Source organism: Ictalurus punctatus, chromosome 8, assembly GCF_001660625.3.
Source record: "Ictalurus punctatus breed USDA103 chromosome 8, Coco_2.0, whole genome shotgun sequence".
Classification (NCBI taxonomy): Eukaryota; Metazoa; Chordata; class Actinopteri; order Siluriformes; family Ictaluridae; genus Ictalurus; species Ictalurus punctatus.
In genome coordinates, this window is record NC_030423.2 from 26103703 (window position 1) to 26121711 (window position 18009).

Here is an 18009-nt window from a genome sequence, read left to right on the forward strand (position 1 = left end):
GGGAACAGGAAATTTTCAAACTCAGCAATTACACAGAAAGAAAAAAAAAATAAAAAATAAAAAATAAAACAGATGTAGAAGTATTTATAGCTAGAGCTCCAAGAGATGTAATGCTGGACCAGCATGTTCTCACACTTGGAAATTCAGAACAAGTCACACAACTCGAGATTAATTAAAAGGTACAATAGGCGAGGGTTAGGAACAAGGTTAGAGTCAGATTTGTCCTTGAAAAAGATGCCATATTTTAATTTAAATGTTCAATCAACTAGCACATCCAACACACTGACTATTATTTAAATGTACATTCATCTAAATTAGTCAATATTGGACTTCTAGGGGTTAAGTAGGTGAAGTACAACACGACTGAGATGTTAGATGAGTTAGATGGGTTGCTACAGGAACCCCAGTACTAAGTTTGACCTTGACCTGTGAGTTTGAGTATGTAAACTTGTGACCTCAACTGTATATACTGTAGGATGTCTTTGTATGCTGTAGCATTTAGCTTCACTAGAACGAAGGAGACAAACCTGTTCCGGCATGACAATGCCCCTGTGCACAAAGCGATCTCCATGATGACATGATTTGCCAAGGTTGGTGTAGAAGAACTCGAGTGTCCCCACCCCCACAAAGGGGGAATAAATCTGGAATGGGATGCTAAAAAGGGACATATGGGTGTGATGGTCAGATGTCCACAAAGCTTTGGTTATATAGTGTATCTTGCTGTACTCCGCACTTACCAGATGTTTTCCTGGAGCAGACTGAGACGGGGCAGAGTGAAGAGGTGTTTGGGAGTGGCTGGAAAAGAAAAAAAAGACTAACAGTAGGCGCATGTAAATATACACCGTCCAGAACGGGCCTTTACCAACAGGTAAATGCACTTGTGCTGATGCTCCAGGGTCCCTAGGTTGATTCTGAACTTGAATTATTGTCTGTATGGAATTTCACATGTTCTTCCCACATCTATAATGGGTTTCCTCCAGTTTCTTTGGCTTTAGGATGTGTCCCCAGATGGACGGGCTTCAGATCCACTGTGACCCTGACCAGGATAAAATGATTACTAGAGGTCAATGCACGAGACGCACGCTACAGATAATTCATCATATCTTCTTATGTGATCTAAGGAGGATTTGAAATGGAACTTTTTTCCCTGCTCAAAGTTGTTCAAGGAAATTACCGTATTAGAGGGCTCTATAAAAAAAACAACAACAAACAAACAAACAAACAAACAAACAACCTGTATAGTCCTTATTTTGGACTATATACATGGTGCTTTCCAATAGATACAGTACAGTGATAGGTGTACTTCAGGTGAAATTACTACAAAGAAGTGCTTGATACATGATAGTTTGAACACCTGAAGTATAACAGCTTAATCAATAGTCTGCAATACCCCAACACACGTGAGTCGGGGACTGGAATTATGCTTGTCTGCTGATTGTATTGAATTCTGAGCTTTCAGAAAAGAGCCGAGTCGTAATTATCTCGATGTTAGACCAAGCCGAGTGTGAAGGACTGATGAGAATGAACACAAAGAAGGGTCATTTCACTCCATATTGAAAAGTGGCACAAAGAGGGACAGATGACAAAATGAGGTTATGGAGCCTATGATCCATGCTGACCAATATAACTAGGGAGCACTAACTTGTGCTGCAGTTACTCTCTCAGAGGAAATACACTGACCAAATGCTTTGAGCAAGGTTCAGACCCCCCCAAGGCTGGCATGGAAGCTTTAAAAATAAGCCGGGACTCTGAAATAGCCTTTCTGTGGTTAAATAAAACTAATACTGAATCCCATGTCGTGAATCATTGATAACGGCCGATCGTCCAGAAAGACACACTGGTTAAGAGCTGATATTTTCACTCCCTTAACTAGCCTTTGCTGCAGAGTCGGTTGCTGCTATAAATGAACTTGTTTTATATGACGGTGTCAGTGAAACATACCTAACTGCAAGAAGAATTAATGGGATCCTTGACCTCTGCAAAAAACAGAATATAAAAGGGGGCCAAGCACTAAACCCTGGGGCATTCAGATGTTAGTGTTGAACCTTCTGTGGTTGACTCATGGTGAAGTCTAGCATCCAATAGAGACGGATGAATCCCAGTGGACGGAAGTCAAACAAACCTATAGCATAAATCTTGTTGACTTTACAAGAAACTGGACTGACCATGTTGTCTTGATATTAGACGAGAGGGTCCGTTATTGAGAGGATCACTAGATTCATCCCATTCATTCATATCGTTGTTCAGAACCAAAAACTTTCTAGAAGACCTGTATTCATGAGATTTTACATGGGAATTCCTATCTCTATTTAGAAGCTCACGGGAGAGGAATTTTATGCAGAAAACTTGTGTTTTAAAAAAAATGACATTAGAGTTCACGGTATATTCCTACAAACTATTCGATAAAAGTCCGTCTCTGAAGAGCGTTCTCACAGATAAAATAACAGTTTCATTCTAGCATCGTCCAGAGACAAAAAAAAAAGGATGCACGTTTTTGCATATTTAATTAGATGAAGCCTCATTTGCATAAGGGAATTTTTTTTTTTCTTAAATCCAATACAAAAATTACTTTTAAGAATATCAGCAATCCACTGGTAAAAAAAATATATATATTGTGACATAAAATATAATGTTTTATATATGATTTCTCTTATCACATATAGTGTCTTGCCTTAAGACTACTCAACAAATCCTAACATTGACTCGAGGTATATTTTCCTAAAAGCTTCTCCAGATGATTCAAATCTTTGGATCACGGCTCCTATTACTGACGGACCTAAAGCTGACATTACAGCACACTTATTGGTCTCACTTTTTAATATGAGTGTTTTACTTACTGAAGCTGTGCACTACTGTATTCGTTATATATATATTATATATATATATATATATATATATATTATATATATATATATATATATATATATATATATATATATATATATATATATATATATATATATATATATATATATATATTTAATTCATTGTATTACGTTTGGGTTTTCAGAGTTTCTTAGTAGTTATTGTTTATGCATGCATGGCTATACGAGTTGGTGACTTAATTCCAAATGTTACATCAATATTTACACAGGGAAAGTTATGCATATTCAGAGTCGGGTTACGCGCATAAATCAATTTTCTGTGAGTCCTATTCAGATGAAGTAAATAACCGGCATGTAGTCCATGCCTTCAAGGTTGCCAAGGGGGTTTTAAAGTAATGTTTAGCCTACCACTACACCAGATTCAGACACATTCTATTACTGTGTTGTTGTTTTTTTGTTGTTTTTTTTCCATTTACAACAAAAATAAAATAGAAACAATTGTGACAATTGTGTGTACAACATACGAGATTCTGTATTGTGGGAAGAATGTTGGTTATTTTATCATGCTTTTAATTCTCTCTCTTTAAAAAAAAAAAAATAATAATAATAACGCTGATATTCTCATTTGAAAGTGCTCTCCTGTTAATAAAACATGCTACCTTTTTGAAGGATAACTGACCAAGCACTCATCTGCTATTGTATGCTTACATTTCATGTTACAAAAAAAAAAAAAAGAAAAAGAAAAAAGGTGCTTGAGATGAGAATTTCTCAGATGCTCTCTCCTTTGAAGTCCTCTGTGCAGAAGAAAATTCTTCTTGGACTTTAAAGGGGCCCTATGCTTATTTAATTAAATAATGTCATACTTTATTTATGGATTCAATATTGGCCTTGAAATCCATTCCATCGTTTTTTGAGCATATTTACGACCGAAACATGCATTTCGGCATGAAATATTTTGCTTACATCATACTTTCATACAGTGGTCTTCTGTCCCTTGTGTAAAAAAAATAAAATAAAATAAATTTTAAAAATAAGAAGAAATTGGTCCTAAGTCCAAGATCAAAATGCTGCATACTGAGACATGCCTTTGCAAAACGTATATAATAGTAATGTAACATCTAAATAGAAATAGAAATTCTGGAGTTACATCTGACAGGTGAATATCAGCGTGTGCAATTTCACTACTCAACTCTGTTCACAACGCTTAGGTTGGAAAATGTTATTTCTGTCATCAACCAGAGCTTGTACAAAATTACAAGTCTTTCGGGTTATGAATCCTTGCAGATTCTCTTGGTAATTTGTATCACTGTGCCATCAGCTATTTGCACAGTTTATAAGTTGGCCTGTATAAAAGTCTCTGCTGAATAAATAAAAGTAAATGCAATGTTAACCAAACTAGGGCATTCAGCACCTGCGAGACCCGCCGTAATTCAATTACTGGATATATTGTTGCTCCCTTTATTGTTAAGTTAGACTAATTATGTTACTGAATGTTCCAGAAATGCTGTACTTGCATATGAATGTCATTATGTAATAAAAAGCATGTTGTTCTGCCCGAGAGAACATATTTCCCCATAGAGAAACATCAGACTGACCCAATGAATCCATTTTCATTTTCTCTCTCTCTCTTTTACGCTCTTTCTCTCTCTCTCTCTATTTCTCTGTCACACACACACGAACAGGAACCCATGCAGAGTAGAAGTCTGTCTCACATCACTAACCATTTATTATACCCAATGTTCTCATATTACTTAAGTGTTGTACTGGGAAATTCAAGAACACATGGTGAGGACTAAAACATCTCATTTCTTCTGGACACACAGACATACCGTCTCACTGCACATTTCTAATCAACAGCGGACCGCATGCCTGTATTTTCATAACTGAAAATCAGACAATACTGATGACAATTTCATGCTTTCAAATTTTCCTCATCTTTTTGAGCCCAGAATAAAATGGCCGAAAAGGCCCCAAAGCACAGGTGTACACACCTACACACTCACACACGCTAGGTGGATGGAGTAGCAGTTAAGCAAGTGCATGTAGCAGAGTAGGCAAAAAAAATAAAATAAATAAATAAATAAAAAATCTGCCGGAGTGATTATCAGTCAGGATTAATACATAGCTTTATTTTACATACCTGAAAAGTACCCGCGCGCCACTTTATACTGATACAGGCTAGGATTGAGTGGTATTGAGCGACCCAATGCGTGCTGAGAAAACATTCCCCACATCGTTACACTACCACCACCAGCCTGAACTGTTGAGGCAGGTTGGGTGCATGGATTCATCCTGTTCCTGTGAAATTATGACCCTGTCATCTGCATGTCACAACAGAAATTGATTCATCAGACCCGGTGAGGTTTTCCAAACTTCAACTGTCCAGTTTCAGTGAGTCTGTGCCCACTGTAGTCTCAGATTCCTGTTCTTGGCTGACAGGAGTGGATCCCAATATGGCCGTCTGTTGTTGTAGCCCATCCGCCTCTAGTTTTGACCTGTTGTGCATTCGGAGATGCTTTCCTGATCACCATGGTGGTAAAGAGTGCTTATTTGAATTACCATAGCCTTCCTGTCAACTCAAACCAGTCTGGTTATTCTCCTCTGATGCCTCTCATTAACAAGGTGTTTTAACCTTGGTGTTTAAAGGTGTTTTTTTGTTTGTTTGTTTGTTTTGGGGGGTGGGGGGGGGTTTCATACCATTGTGCAGCATTTCAGAGATCAGCAGTTTCTGAAATTCATAAACCAGCCCATCTGGCAAAGTCACTGAGATCACATTTTCCTGAGTTTGATATGAACATAAACTGCACCTGCATCATTTTAAGCACTGCACCCACATAATTCCCTGATTGGATAATTGGAGAAGGTGTACAGGGATTCCTAGAAGTGTACTTCCCAGTCCAGTCCCATCCTCAGTGTCACTAGTCAGTCAGTCAAAATTTACTCATACCTACATGATGCTGGGAAACTGAACCATCTCATGAATGCTACCACTCTGTGGGGAAAAAAATAAAAAATTACAACCATTGTGCTGAACACGCATTTAAATTGTTGTTTCCAGACAAAGGAAGTGTACTGTCTGTCACATACGACATATACAATCGAAATACGGCTACTCCACAACACGGTCTGTAAGCTCCACCGGTCCTTTATGGTTCTTGCTATTAATATAACTCCAAAACAAGCCTGCAAGCACGTCTAAAGTGAGTGTGTTATGGATCTGGATGTGAAGAGAAAGCTTAATGTTGAAGTACTGACACTACAGTGAGAATGTGAGTTAAAAAGTGCTGACAGATGGTGTTGCTGAATCCATCTCACAGTGTTGTGTCTGGCTAGGAATCAATCAGGTGTTCACGCACAGTGACATTGGGTCCATCCAGAGACATCATAGAAGTTAGCCATTTAACTACAACGTGGGTATTGGGTACTTTGAACCAGAAGAGAAAATGACTCTTAAAAGTGACTTCATTTTCAGCCGTGCTCCAAAGCAGAGCTCACTGCTCGGTAAATTATTACATTTTCAGGCTCTTCAAAGCTATTCCAGTTTGCACAGAAGGCAATACCAATATCAAATACTGCTGACTCACGCCTTTAAACCATGGGTGTAGTAATTGGTTTGGCAATAAAAAAGGTAAATCAAAAACAACAACATCTCGGAATAACGAGATAAATCAAAATAATGAGTATGTCATTATTTTTGATTGATCTCGTTATTCCAGCATGTTGGACAGATTCCAAGATGAATCTTGGGGGTCATTATTTAGTTGAAATAGTGAGACATTCGTTTACAATAAGACAACATAACACCTTGGAATCACAAGATAACTTAAAATAATGACATAATATCTTGAAATGAGATCAATCTAAATAATGACATATTTTGTAACAATGAGCTTAATGAAAATAACAATACTGTGTCTTGAAATAATGCGATAATTAGGCAAAATAAAGAGAAATCTTGAAGTAATGTGATATTAAGTCAAAATAACAAGATATTAAGTTAGAATAATGGCATATGATTGTGGAATAAGATAATAACGAGTTATTAACTTGAAATAATTAAATATCTTGAGATAATAAGCCGTTGAAATATCGACTTTTTCACACTTTTACTAAATAATTCATTTTAAGGATTTGTCCTTCCAGCCTGACGATCCATCCGTCTCTGCACGTATCTCTGCTTGCCTGTCGGACATCTCCGTCTGGATGAGGGAACCCCACCTTAAGCTCAACCTGGCAAAATCTGAGCTTCTCGTCATCCCAGCCTGCCCCTCAATCAACCACAACCTCACTGTACAGCTCGGCTCGACCACATTCAAGCCAACCAGGACAGCCAGGAACCTTGGGGTGACTCTTGATGACAGCTTGACCTTAACAGACCACATCTCAACAACTGCACAATCCTGTAGGTTCATTCTGTATATAAAATCAGACCCTACCTCAACGAACAGGCTACACAACTACTAGTCCAGTCTCTTGTTATATCAAAACTGGACTACTGCAACGCAATACTCTCGGGCCTCCCAACCAGCTCCATCAAACCCCTTCAGATGATTCAGAGTGCAGCAGCACACCTCGTCTTCAACCAGCCCAAGAGAACCCATCTCACACCCCTCTTCATCTCCCTCCACTGGCTTCCTGTAGCCGCCTGCATCAAATTCAAGGCCTTGGTGCTCACCTACAAGACCATGTCTGGAACAGTACCCTCCTACCTCAACACTCTCCTGAAGGCTTACGTTCCCTCACGCAATCTGCAATCATTCAATGGCTGACGCTTAGTAGTACCTACTCAGCGTGGCTCAAGGTCCCTTTCAAGAACAAACTAACTGTTCCTCAGTGGTGGAATGCACTTCCAACCTCAATCCGGACCGCAGAATCTCTCACCATCTTCAAAAAAAACAGCTAAAGACCCGCCTCTTCCATGCACACCTAACCAACCCATTAAAAAAAAAAAAATTTAAATTACTCTGGCACTTACACCTCGACTCTATGCACTTTGCTTCTCTGGAACTCAATTAATGGATCCTGTATGGTAGCACTACTTGTATTGTTCTCTGCTTGATATATCGCTTTGCTTGTATTTTCTAATTTGTAAGTCACTTTGGATAAAAGCGTCTGCTAAATGAACAAATGTAAATGTAACGACACACCAACACTCGGTGTCTGTTGCTCACTAAAGTGGTAAAGTGGTTTTCTTTCTTTTCAGGACATTCCAGATTGTTGTATTGGTTATGCCCAATGTTTCTGCAACGCGTCTGATCGATTTTCCCTCTTTTCGCAGCTTCAAAATGGCTTGCTTGTCTCCCATAGACATCTCTATGATCTTCATGTTGGTTTATCCTTTTTAACAAGAAACATACAGCTTCACAAGTGAAACTGAAGGCTAAAACAAAGAGTAAACATTCAGAGCTGTTTACAGTTTCAACAAGCAATCTATCAGGACACACCTGGGTAACAAGAAACCTGTCAGTCACGTGTTCCAATATATTTGCTCACCTACAAAACGGGTGGTATGATACAAAATGTGCTATGTTCACTGTCGTTTAACACGAATACATTTAAATACCAGGAAATAAAAGCGGAAATCCTAAACTCTCCTCTCATATCCATCTCAAATCCAAATGTCTTCGGTCATGTTGTGTCTCTCAATATGTACAACATTAAAGTTTATTACTTGTAATTACACTAATACGCCCGAGTCATCGAGCTGCTCAGAGCAACAACGCAAAAGCGGCATCACGCTAAGCGAATTGCACAAAACTGCCGAGTCATCATGGTGCTACCCAGCTAACACAAGTTGTCCCGGGAACTGTTCATGAAAGGAAAAATAAATGCGACAAGGCTCGGTATAATTGCTTCCTGATACCGCTTTCTCTTTTCAGCTCTTATCATGGCTTATTAATGCTAATGAGAACTTTTCAACCACTAAATGATTTTAAAATGTATATTCATAGGCACCTAAATCAGTTGTGCGTTCTTCTTGTCTGTAGGCATTTCGAAGATGTGTTCGCGTTTGATAAATGAGGCTGCAGGTCTTTTTCTTTAAAACACACACACACACACACACACACACACACACACACACACATATATACACTATCACTTTCGCTGTATCATTAGAATACAAATGCAAATGAAGTTGTAAATGTAGATTTAGGGAAAAAGAAAAAAAAGAAAAAGGTTTTATTCTTTTTTGCTAAACCTGTAATATTCTGTAATGCTGTATTTTAATTACTCCGGTTAGAAGTTAGCGGTTGTGTCGCTTTGACATCACAAGAGGACATTTGTTATTGCTAGGACATTTGTAATGATGTTAACAGAGGAAAAATATTCAACAATTTCAAAGATAAATGATAACAGTCAGGTTTTGCCGTGCGCTCCTAGAAACTCTTTAGGAATGCTGTTCTCGCTGACCATTTTCCAGAAACAGTGAAGGTCATATCAATATGAAATTCAGCGTAGAAATGGTGGAGATGTTGATGAAAACACTGGAATGACACCTGTAGCGTGCGGAGTTACAGCAGAGACTCGGCCAGTTAGTAATCTGCAAGATTTAGTAGTATTTCATATTTCTGACCTCTGACTAGGAAAAAAACGAAGAAAACACCCTTTCAACTCGGAACGGTTTCCTCAGCTCCAAGATCAGCAAGTGACATCAAATTAGCATGGACGCTCGGAGCAGCAACAGTAAACTAAGTAGCACTTCTTACTGACTATGAGTTATAGTGTGTGTATCTACATGAGTATTTTGGGAGACACAGAGGCTTACTGGTTAGCAAGTTTGCCTCGCACGTCTAGGGTTGGGGGTTCAAATCCTTCCTCGGCCCTGTGTGCGCATGCGGAGTCTGCATGTTCTCCCCATGCTTTGGGGGCTTCTTCAGGGTACTCCGGTTTCCTCCTGCAGTCCCAAAACATGCGTTGTGGGCAGATTGGTCCATGGTGTGCAATGGTCTGCGATGGTTTAGCACCCTGTCCAGGGTCTCTGTCACCTTGTGCCTCAAGTTCCCTGGGATAAGTTCCCCCAGACATATTCGCTTCTAAAATCTATAACGCTGACTGTACAATTCACTGATTTGTTGCTAGCAAAAAATGAAAATGGAGGCATGCATGTCTCCCCCGCCCCCCAACTTTGTAGCAAATTGAAAATGAAGTAATTTCGAGCTCTGAGGTCCCACTTCGAAGGTAAGTCAAATGCAGGTCAAACCTCATTCCACTCTATCAGCGGGATTGTGGGTAATATAGTGTTGATGAAGGAAGTTTAAACCTAAAGTAAATCATACATTTCATTAATACGATATAAGATTAATACGCAAGTTCTCCAGGGTGGATTTTTCCCTCAACACCTCGAGACACAAAACAGAAAGCTAGTTAACTCTAACCCCACGTTCCTTTTATTTATTTATTTTTTGACTTTTTATTCCTGCTTAAGGATTCGCTGTTTCAAAACTGAGCCTTTCCATTTCAGCTTTTCCATGTGAAATGATTTCGTCAGTCAGGGTTGAAATTGATTATAGGAGGTCAGAGTAAGCTATCTCACTCTATTTATCTTTCTTCCTTGCTGGTCGCACTTTGTTCTGGCACGCCACGTTGATTGACAGCCTGAAAAACAAAGGCTCATCAATGTTATCAGGCAGAAACAGATGCAGAACACACAACTAGCCCACACGCACAATAACTCCCAGCTTCACACTGTCCAAAATAAAATATATTCACATGCATGTATGCAAGCCAAATGGGAACACAATATGTTTCAGAACCGCAAAAATGACCTTTTTGTTTTTTCATCAGATATAGTGTTACCATGGATACATATTGCATGAGAAGCTAAATACAGAAAACAAACTTTTTATTTTTGAACTCATATAATGAAGTTTCTTTTTTGTACTGTATCAGCAAGGGTGCTAAAGAAACACAGAACATAACTTATCTTTTTTTTTTTTTTTTTTTTTTTAGTATAAAGAGTCCAACTGTAAACTTTCAGATCTAATATGTTCCACTTCTATAATAGCAACACATATAGGGATTTATACGCTTTGTTCTCCACATAAATGGAGTCAAAACGTATCATTGTTGTAATATGGTCAACTTTTCTGTGAGAAGACCGCGACGTGCCATTATATTAGTATGTTGTATGAATTATCTTCAGGTAACACCGACTCTGCATTAAACAGCGCTCTATGGTGTGATTTATTCTTTACCGGGGGCCAATTATGATGACGCGTAAAAGCTCTCGAAGGAATTCCACAGCTGTTTCTGTACTCATGTCATAATGTTACAGCGCACATTATTTATCCAACAAAGGTCTTCGAATTTTAGTTTATGTGCCGGAATTCATTCAAATACATATACAGTCCCCCTTCTAAACTATTGGAACGGTGAGGCCAGTTCATTTGTTTGTGCTGTACACCAAAGACATTTGGGTTTGAGATGAAGAGATGGAGATGAGACGAGAGTTTAGGATTGCAGCTTTTATTTCCTGGTCTTTACATCTAGGCATGTTAAACAACATATATAAAACATAGAACCTTTTATTACAGAACATTTTGTATCAGACTACCTAATTTTTAGGCAAGCAAAAATGTAGGAACAGATAAGTCTTGAACTAAATGAAAGTAAATAACACTTAATATTTGGGTGCATATCTGTTGCTTGCGTTAACTGCATCAAACCTGCGATTCAGTGACATCACCAAATTGTTGGTTCTTTCTTTTGTGATGCTTTTCCAGGCTTTTACTGCATCCTCTTTAGAACTCTCACAACGTTTCTGTCATCAGCTGTTGTTGTTTTCCTTGCCCGAGCCATTCGGTGTCTGTTGCTCAGTACACCAGTAGGTTTTTTGTTTCTTTTCAGGACATTCCAGATTGTTGTATTGGTTATACCCAATGTTTCTGCAATGCGTCTGATCGATTTTCCCTCTTTTCTCAGCTTCAGAATGCTCTTGCTTGTCTCCCATAGACAGCTCTCTGATCTTGATGTCGGTTTATCCTTTTTAACAAGAAAACATACAGCTTCACAGGTGAAACTGAAGGCTAAAACAAAGAGTAAACATTCAGAGCTGTTTACAGTTTCAACAAGCAATCTAACAGGACGCACCTGGGTAACGAGAAACCAGTCAGTCACGTGTTCCAATATTTTAGCTCGACCTACAAATTGGGTGGTCTGATACAAAATGTGCTGCGTTCTCTGTCGTTTAACACGAACACATTTAAATACCAGGAGATAAAAGCCGAAATCCTAAACTCTCCTCTGATATCCAGAGCAAAACCAAATGTCTTTGGTCTACAGCAAAAACAAACGAATTGAAATTTAGACTTGAAATGTTGTCCAAATTTACAAATTTGCTCGGTTGCAGCTTTTTCCAAATATAAAACAATTATAAAATCATTTTTTTCCAATATAAAACAAGCATTCTCGGTTGAATTACAGGATGTGTTAGCTGAGACAGTTTTGACCAAGGAGCAAAAACAGTAACACTGCAGGTTTCTCGTCTCATAGGACTGGAACTGTTCTGTTATTCAGAACAACAGTTTCGTAGGACTTGAAGTGTACAGTAACCTTTCTGAAACCTCATGATGCTTTGCTTGACTGATGATTGACCCTGCGATTCAAGATTCAAGTCAGAAAGAAGGGTGCTCTGAAATGGCAAGAAGAAGAAGAAGAAGCAAAAGAAGAAGAAGAAGAAGTTCTGAGTGAGGGGTGATGAGTTGGATTCATCAGGAGCGGGTTTTCAGCCTGCTAACAATATGATCCACAGCTAAACAATCTGTTTGATCTTCTCAATAAAACTATTTAGTGGTTTATTTTAGATTTCAGTTTCTTCCTTTCCTCAATTTTTTATTTATTTATTTATTTTTTAACTCACCCATATTCCAAAAACATATGCACAATACATTATTATGTATGGAATAAAACAATTGTGCCGTTATAGGAAACTAAAAATAGAAAAATTGAGTAATTTGATGTGGCCCGACATGAAATGGAGTTAGTGTAGTTGATTATTTTCAAAGAACACCACATCCTTGAAGTGTTTTATCACAGAAATTTGACAACAATCATCCATCCATCCATCTATTTTCCTTAGCGCTTATCCTCAGGTCACAAGGTGGGGGAGAGATGGGGTGCTAACCCGTCACAGGGCACAATCGCACACACATTCATACACTACGGACAATTTGGAAATGCCAGTCAGCCTACAGTGCACGTTTTTAGACTCAGGGAGGAAACCAGAGTACCTGGAGGAAACCCCTGAAGCACGGGGAGAACAAGCAAACACCACTCACACGGGGGGAGGCGGGATTCGAACACGCAGCCCTGGAGGTGCGAGGCAAACGTTCAAACCATTAAGCTGCTTGATACATTAAAAGGGACATCCGTGAAGCAAGTTAATTCCTGTTATCACTTACAATGTAATCACCTGACACAAAACGTAAACTACTCTATCCTGAAGACTTCCCTGTGGCGGAAAACTGACTGTTACAAAACACTGACACTGGAGACTCCTTCCATAAATGTTCCATAAAAAACCCGACACCATATCAATAATTATACATAATTATTACATATTTATAATATAATTACACCTTCTGACCAATCAGAATCTAGAGTTCGAAAGCACTGTGGCAGAAAACTTGTTCAGCGTCTGGATTAAAAGCATCATGTTGACAGGGTCGATTTCTTGGTTCAGAGGCACTTTATTAACTTCCCATCAGATGTAATCATGAGATTTGTGCATTACTTTTGTGAAGTGGTTCAGGACTCCCGTCCGTGTGCCCCATTCGCTTAGAAGGTTAGACTTTCAGGAGGTTGTGCTTACATCTGGTTTAGTCCTGCTGTATTAGACATGTCAGGTTACACACATGAGATCAATACACTTTCAGAGCTGCTTCACTGCATTCTAACCGTTTGTTCCCCCCCCCCAACATCTTTAGCTTTTTCTCAGCCTCTTCCACTTCACACTCTGTCTGAGAAAAGCCTAGGGCTGCTTTTCCCAAAGGAAAGACACTAATCACAACGCTTTATGGCTCTGAAACGTGTCATTTACCACAGCTCTGACCAAAAGTGCTGCAAAAACACTGACAAGCTGCTTAGTATAGATAAGCCTTGTGTACGTGTGTGTGTATATGAGAGAGAGAGACACATACGCACACACTTCTTATAAAATACTGCACTCTGCTGGGTAAACAATAGACTAAGCTACAGACTACATCTTAAAAACGATGAACACGCACACATACACACAAAAATAACATTTCAAAATATTGGATCTTGCTTATTTGTAATATGGCTGTTCATTTAATACAGTTAATATTTTACATTTTTTAATCTTTTTTTACATGTGTTGATTCTTTCATCATCATAATAATGTATCAGGGATAAACACCTCGGTATCCAGCCATAAGGTTTGTGTTTCTCCTAATCTCCTAAATTCATATTTAAATGCAATATCTGCCCACACACACACTTATATATATATATATATATAAGTTATATATAAATGTGTGAGTGTGTGTGTGTATATATATGTGTATATACACATATATACACACACAGGCACATACATACACATATATATACACATACACACCCACACATATATATATATATATATATATATATATATACACACGTTATATGTGTATATGTGCGTGTGTGTATATATACACACATACACATATGTATACATACACACACATTGTGTGTGTGTATATATATATATACACACACATTGTGTGTGTATATATATATACACACACATTGTGTGTGTGTATATATATATATATACACACACATTGTGTGTGTGTATATATATATATACACACACATTGTGTGTGTGTATATATATATATACACACACATTGTGTGTGTATATATATATATATACACACACATTGTGTGTGTATATATATATATATATATATATATATATATATATATATATATATATATATATATATATATATATATATATATATATATATACACACACATTGTGTGTGTATATATATATATATATATATATATATATATATATATATATATATATATATATATATATATATATATATATATATACACACATTGTGTGTATATATATATACACACACACACTGTATATATGTATTAGTGATAATAGTATATAGTGCTAATAAATTCTCAGTTATGATTGGTCCGATGGTGTTAATATTCTATAACAGCAGCTCGGACAGTAATTCAAATCAAAGGTTTATATTAATGCACTTGTTCTAATACATTCTTGTTTCTATAGTGACAGCCCATTCACAGGACTCCATACAAACTAACCCGAATAAAAACTGGATTAAAAGCATGTTATTTAACAAAGAAAAATCTAGACTTGTTTATATGGTGAAGCTTTCTGTAAATAGATGTTTATTAAACGTCTTCATAACATTTATGGAAGGAGTCTCCAGTGTCAGGGCTTTGTAACAGTTTGACATCACAGGAAAGTCTCCAGGACAGAGGATGCTGCATTTGTTGGATTTTTTTGGACTGCTTTATGGTCTTATTAACTTCAAGACAGAGAAACAAAGGTTTGCAGCTGCTGGAACATAAGTGAGAACAGGATGGAACTTTTCTCATAGATGTCCCGCAGCATTAAACGTAAGTCTAAAGGGATATGGCATTAAAAGAATTATTAATAGTTACATGAAAATAATCAACTTTAGGATGATAAAAGGAGTTCTACTTCACATCAGTCTGCATCACACCACCCCATTGTTAATTATTTTCCTATAACAGCACACTATGCTATGTTTTATTCCTTCCCTACACACTTATTCCTATTAGATTATTAAATATATCAGAAAGTCCATTTTTACTTTTTAAAGTGCCCTGTGCTAAGATCAGCACCCTTGGTAAATATGAGCAAAGAAGTCTGTGAAAAATTGTCTTTATTATTGAACCTTTTGATCTTTTGTTAAATAAATTCCCAAAAATACTCTCTAGTGTCTGGAAGACTGAAGACGCTCGAGTTTGTTTTTGGATGAGAGTAGAAGCTTTTTTCTTGAAACCCTTCCAAACAACTTGTGGTGATGTCGGTGACTTCAGATTGTAGTTCTGGAGACTTTCTGACCCCATGACACAACTAACTTCTGCAGTTCTCCAGCTGTGATCCTTGGAGATTTTTTATCCACTCGAACCGTCCTCTTCACAGTGCGTTGAGACGATACAGACACACGTCCAATTCCATCTTGATTCAGAACATTTCCAGTTGACTGGAACTTCTTAATTATTCGCCCTTATGGTGTAAATGGACATTTTCAATGCTTGTGCTATTTTCTTGTAGCCACGCCCCTTTTTGTGAAGCTCAACAACCTTTTGCCGCACATCACAGCTATATTCCTTGGTCTTACCCATCGTTATGAATGACTAACGGAATTTGGCCTGTGTGTTACCTCATATTTATATCCCTGTGAAAAGTCAAATATCAATGGGAATATACTTCAAATATATTTTTCTTATATGAATTTTATGAACAAAAGATCAAAAGGTCCAACAATAAAGACAACTTTTCACAGCCTTCTGTGCTCATATTGACCAAGGGTGCCAATATTAATGCAGCGCACTGTATGTGTTAGAGGCGTAATCAGCAATTCTAAGAAATCAACAGAAGCTAGCTTTTTCAAAGCCACACCAGCACCAAAACACATTCACTCACTGCATGGGCTAGAACTCTTGAATTTTAATGCAAGAGACCAAGGTTTCTTCTTCGTTTCTTCTCTGGACTTTTATTGAAGCTGCCAGAATGTAAAGAACAAAGTACTAAAATTATTTTTGACTCAACTGACTCCATCTTTAAAGCAGCTGTTTAAAGGAAGGGGAAAAAAAATAATCCAATGGGCATATAGCTAACTAAATGATCATCTATTTGACCTGATGCTTCGTCAATGCTAGTGTCAATGTCTCAAACATTAATTAATGGAATTAAATAAACAGAATCATATTTTCCAAAATATCGAAGTAATAATATGGTCAGAAGTGTGATATTCTATTTATATGGTGATTTACCAGTGATTAAGGTTTAAAGAATGACGTTCACACATTTTAATTGTGAATTTTAAGTTTCTGTTATCACATATGTTATAGCTCACATACGTTATATATCATACATGTTATATTGGGGGTGGCTTGGAGGTTAAGGCTCTGGGTTACTGATCGGAAGGTCAGGGGTTCAATCCCCAGCAATGCCAGGCCGCCACTGGCGATGATCTGGGATGGTTCTGCTGCCATTGATGCCATTTCCAGCCTGGACTAAATTCAGCCTCGACTAAAATAATATAGAAAAGACAGAAGCTTCAGCAGGCTATTGATCCAGAACATGGTTCAGAATCAGAGGGATCAAAATATCTTTCTGCATCTTGGGATTGACGGAAGAACAAAACACAGGGCTGTCTCACGCCTCGCACATACGTATCGAGTGGATCGAGGAAAGAGTCCGTTCACAAGCGCACACAATAATATGCTGCTATAAGTGTGTTACAGGAAATCACTGCTATTACTGCTAATATTCTTGCCAAAGCTGGTCTACCAATTACTACGGAAAATATTTTGCAAATGTCTGCATATTTCTGAAATGTTCAGCTGGATACTAGAATTGCAGTGCTTAAAGACCTTATTTGCTTCAAAAACAAGCACTTGTTTGACATTTTTGCTAAATTAGTTTGGGGGTGCACTCAATCTCAATCAAACCCAAATCAATCCCAAGTAATCTGTAAGACGTTGCTTAGTTCTTTAGAACATTAATGTGATGTGGAAAAAATAGCATATACCTGTTCGATTCCCAGCCCGCAGGAGTCCACATACCGAAGAGTCCTTGGGCAAGTCACTGAACCCCAAATTGCTTGCTCCCGATGGCAAGCTAGCACCATGCATGGCAGCTCTGCTACCATTGGTGTGTGTGTGTGTGTGTGTGTGAATGGGTGAATGAGACTCAATGTAAACGCGCTTTGGATAAAAGCGCTATATAAGTGCACCATTTACCATTCTGTGATTTTAGATACAGTGAATTACATAATGCTGTATTCGATTCAGACTCAACTGGGATCTCCAGCTAGGGAAGAAAGAAAAAAAACCCCACATCCATTAAATCAGAATTCCTACCCTAGAAGTCTGGAAGGTCTCCTCGACACCAACTTAAAGCACGTAAACAGTAAACACAGTAGCGCTTCTT